Genomic DNA, 5,345 nt, shown 5'->3' on the forward strand with positions numbered 1-5,345 from the left:
TGATCCTTAAATTTTTAATTGTTTCAATTTCATCCATGAACTATGACTATGATTCTAAATTAGTCCTCAAACTTTAGAACATTTTAATTTCATCCCCAAACTATGACTTTCGTTCTAAATTGGCCCTACACTTTTGAACGTTCCAATTTCATCCCAAACTGTATGTATATATTAATCACAACTCTTGTTAATAAAACCATTAGACCAAGTTTTTTATTATATGTTTGAAAAAACAAAATTAAGGTTAAACTATGGTTGAAACTAATTACATATTTTGATGAATTTGGGGATGAAATTAGGATATTTAAAAGTTTGGGGACCAATTTAGAGTTAATTTAGGGATTAGAATGTTCAAGGAATTTGGGGATGAAATTAGAATATTTAAAAGCTTGGGGACCAATTTATAAAGAGAGTAATAGTTTAGGGATTAGAATGTTCAAAACTTTAAGGACTGATTTAGAGTGTGAGTCATAGTTTGAGGATACAATTGGAACATTCAAAAGTCTAGGGACCAATTTAAAATGTAGGTCATAGTTTGGGGACATATGATGCAATTAACTCTAAAAAAAGTAATAAACGTTTTTTTTGCCATAAAATCCTTCTCGTTACACCATTCAAAGAAATCTGATCACTTTCCAAAGTCTTCTGAGAAACTGCAATTCATTACAACATACCAAGAAAGGTTGGCAGAGAAAGAACACAAAGGAAAGTATTCAAAACAAATCAAGAAAAGAAAATTCAATTCTCTCAACTACATAAGTTTGATATGCAAACACGGGCATCTGGGTTTTGTTGTTCCTTCCATACCCTTCCTGTAACCCGAAGCTTTAGCTCTTTTCTATTCCTACCGGAGAAGAAAAGTGCCATGCTACGTTGGATGATAAGACCGTCATGACTGTCCCGGACTTTCCGATGACTATCACGGATGCTTCGTGGGGTACCTTCCCATATAATCTTCCTGCCATTTCCTCCAACCTCAAGGCTGTAGCTATAGTTTGCAGCCTCTATCTCATCACCCAATGCCATGTAGACAGGGGCCATCCCTAGCTGAAAGATTCAAAGTGAGGGCAGAAATACTAACCAAAACAATGGAAGACCTTATGAAAACAGAAGCCAAGCAATCCTCAAAATAACTAAAACATATGGTACGGCTGAACAACAGGGAACTTCATATTGTTTTGAGATGTAGTCAGCTAGTTTGGAGAATAATAAATGCTAATTGCTATATAAAAATTATAAAACTTACTGTTAGCATCCAAGTAGCATTTTATACTTCACGGGGGTTGGATTTCACATAACGATGGTTAAATGTGCAGCCGGTATGCATGTCCACTTTGTGGTCATCCCTCAGCTGGGCAACCAAGAAAGGAACATCTCCAACAACAGAACACTCTGATCCGGCATACGGGCAATTATATGGTCTGTAGTTGCAAATTGTCTCATGTTTGAGTTTGCTATAATAAGGAAATATTTCAGGGCATCCCAAATTGTAGTATTTGCAAGGCAACTCAAGTGACTCTGCCACCTTCTCCAATGCTAAACATCTAATATCACCAAGTTCCTGTCTGCAAGTGGGACACCAGTTGTGCACTCTTGTTTTACAGGTAGAACAAAGCGTGTGTCCGTTGTGGCACTGCAAAAAGCTATTTTGTTAACAAGATCATTTATCCTTCATTATTCACCGATAACCTTCCAATCTATTAATATTATCTACCCTTTCTATCTAATCACAAAAATATATATAAATCTCAGGGTTCCTGCACAACATTTCTCCTATACAAAAGCAAGAAAAAAACATAATATCTCAAATTACCCCAATATTTCTTGTCCCTCTTTGCTAGAGCTATTTTACTTGGACTTCTGTGTCAGAAATGGGTTGATTTTCATGTATTTTGGAGGTCTTTGATATATCACATCCCCACCCATTTCCGGTAATGGGTCGGGTTGATCACAGGTACCTGAAGAAAAAATTGAAGATTCAGATCAACATAGTGCTGGACTAGAGTACAAAAAATTGACATAGAAGCTTCCAAATCTATCACCAACCCAGAAAATTTTATAATTTGAATGACTATTCAATATGAAAAAACAACCAATTAACTCTTTTGATTGGAACTAACAGTTAATCCTGGATATCTCTTCTAACGAAGTTTTCAAGGGCCTGATGGATTGGTGGGTATATTGAATTGGTTGGTATATTCAACAAAATAAAACGAAAAAGGGGAAACCCTAAACTGCAACACATAAAACATGATGGAATTGAGAAACGGACCTGATGGATTGGTGGGTATATTGAATTGGTGCAAACAGGGTATTCCAGCAATTCATGAACGCTGGTAGCCGGAGTGATCGTCGCAGGCCCTACAATATTGTTGATGGTACTAGCATTGTTGATGTTGTTGGTGTCATTGTTAGGCTTTAGTGAAGAGAATTGATGGTGGGCAGGATGAGGGTGTGGATGATGCAGATTATGGTAATGGATCTCATCATCATCGACTCTATCGATGGATGAAACACACTTGATATTATCATACTCCATTCATGCACACTGTCAATCTCCAAAAATCTAAGATTCTATTATTTATTACAAGCAAATAGACAAAAAAATTCCAAAGAAATTTACAATATAAAACTATAAACCCCAACCCAATTCTTTATTCTTGAATTCTAACTCTGATTCTCTCAAAAAAACTTCTTTCTTTTCCTTTCTATCTCACCTTTCCGAAGAAAAAGAACGAGAGACAGAGTAAAAATTGAATTCCAAAGAATCAAGTTGCTTTGTCTATTGATATAAACATAACTGATAAAAAGGAGGGCTCTTTTCTCTGTATCGTTGGCTCTTTTCCATTTTCTGTTACCATTTTCTACAGGATAAATTCTGTATTTAGTTATTTAACTATTATTATGGTTTCGTTTTGGTCACTTAATTATAATTTTCAAACATACCTAATGTTAAGTTTTTGTTTTGTTTTGATCACTCATTGTTAAAAACTAATAGAATTGATAATGTGACATTTTTAGAAAAATAGTAATAATGTGACATTATCTTATAGTGACACGTATCATTAAATTTTTAATGATGAATAACCAAATGAAACCAAAATAAAATTTTAGATATGACTTTTTATAAAAGAATTGGGTGATCAAAACAAAGTTGTGAAAATAATTAGGTGATTACTACATAATTTATCCCTTTTTATATGAAGAGGGGAATCACTATTTGGTTTTTAAAATATATATATAACACAAATACTTTCTTATTCAACTTATACGTATGATCACCTTAGCCCCCGATCCCCCCCTCGCTCTCTCGTATGTACCGTTTTTATAGATTAATTTTAATTTTTTTCTTTTGATTCTTATTAGTCGACAATAATATTGATTTTAATGCTGGTAGTTGGTGATCAGTTTTTTTTGTTTTTTTATTTTTTAATAAAAATAATTTTATATTTGTGACATATTTTTATTTGTCTTTTCCCTCGGTTGTTTGACCTTTTTCTATTTTATGTTTTCTTATTGTTGGATTCGACAACGGCACGACTGATCAAGATGACATTTATTTGTAATATTGTTGATCTTCCCTCCTATGGACTCTCAGAATGAATTTAGATACGCGATTTTGTATTCGTAAATAGTTTCTCACGACTCTCGACTCTAATTTACGATTCTTAGTGGTCTTTCAATAGCTTAATCCCCTTTTGTGGTTCATTTATTGATTTAGTCAGATTTTTGTTTGAGTCTTTTAATTTGGTTTTTAACATTTTTCATGTATGGTCCTTATATAATCTAAAGTGTCTAGATTCAATGTTATAGTAAAATACCCAAATTATGCATTTAATTTACAATGATAGTTATAAACTTTTATTGCAATTTTAAATATTTTCACCTTTTAATAAAACTAACGGATTCTATTAAAAAAAACTTTATATTCTAATACTTTATCTTTTCCAAGAACTTTTTATACTTCAAAAGAAAATTAGAATATATATAATTTTTGAAGTTCCACCCAAAAAATTCGAGTTGAAACATTCGTTAATATTAAAAGTGATTAGGAATAATATCAAGCGATCATAATGATTAAAAACTTTATTATTTTTTTTGATATGTCAGTTCAAATACGGTGTATATAAAAATTTGAGCATTATTTATTAAAGGATCGAGAATTTTGGGCAAATATTACCTTCAGCATTTTCTTTCACTGCCCCAAAATACTGCTTCTCCTTCATCTGCCGTTCAGAGGGCAAGAACATGCTGCTCATCCTCTTCACTTCAATCAGCTGCGGTGGATGGAGACTATGGAAGTACAAAAGATATTAATGGATCACTACTGAAATGGATGTCTTCCAAGGTGATGGGTTATGATGATAAATTTCCATATTCGGGACATATTTGTTTGATATAGAGGACTATTGTGATTCACTTTTCTCATTTAATAAGGATAATATCATCTATCTGATATGGATAGATATCATCAGTAATCATAGATACATCTCGTAATCATCTCTTTCAATGCACTAAATATGAAATTATAAGATATTTTAAAGATCTTATCTCTATCATATTAGTTGGAAATAAAAGGCTTGCTAAAGAATATTTGTAAGAAACTTTTTTTTATTAAGTTAAAGGTGGTTATAAAATAGTACATGTTTCAAGTACTTTTAAACTTTTGTCAATGAACACTCAATCACCCTTGAAGTTGTAATTTTTTTAATCAATGACCTCTAGCAAAAATAACAATTCTTTTAATCACTTAGGTAGAATGATTCGTGCAATATTTATAAGAAATTTATGTTGTTGATTTGATTGATGATCGAGATATAGAATATAGCACATCATTTTGTACGTTCATTCAAAAATCATTTAGCCGTGTATTCTGTAAATTATCAAAATCTTTTATTAGTTTAATATTAAACTTTTCAATGAGGAAATGCTTAGTAAGATATTAATATTTGAGTATTTGTATGGGAGAGAGGCTACAACTACATTGAGTGAGCTCGAGTTTAAAATTTCTCTTTCGAATATTTTGTTTTTGGTTCTTGCTTGGTTGCTCGATGCTTTATTTGTTTTCAATTGTTTCATTTTTTTCTTTCTGTTACTTAGTTTCATCGAAGGCTTTTTATAGCCTTGAATCCGGCCGTTGCAATGCCGAAAGAAACGGCATTTACCTCGCCCGATTCTTGCGGCCAACTTTCTTCCGTTTTGAGTTCATGCAAGATATTGCTATGATATTTTGCGATTTTTCTGTTTCGGGTACCGAAGATCATGGCTGGTTGGTAACCTTGATGGCGCGTGGAGGTTGAATAGTGACATGATGTGTTTTCGACAGTTGGATCAAAGAGCAAGAT

At 32.7% G+C, this 5,345-nt stretch overlaps 1 pseudogene; it reads right to left on the reverse strand.

The window, feature by feature from the left end:
• Positions 1-718: 718 nt before the first annotated feature.
• Positions 719-2,642, reverse strand: LOC120166001 (annotated as a pseudogene).
• Between the last annotated feature and the right edge of the window lie 2,703 nt (positions 2,643-5,345).

This window comes from Hibiscus syriacus, unplaced genomic scaffold, assembly GCF_006381635.1.
Source record: "Hibiscus syriacus cultivar Baekdansim isolate YM2019G1 unplaced genomic scaffold, ASM638163v2 tig00111621_pilon, whole genome shotgun sequence".
Classification (NCBI taxonomy): domain Eukaryota; kingdom Viridiplantae; phylum Streptophyta; class Magnoliopsida; order Malvales; family Malvaceae; genus Hibiscus; species Hibiscus syriacus.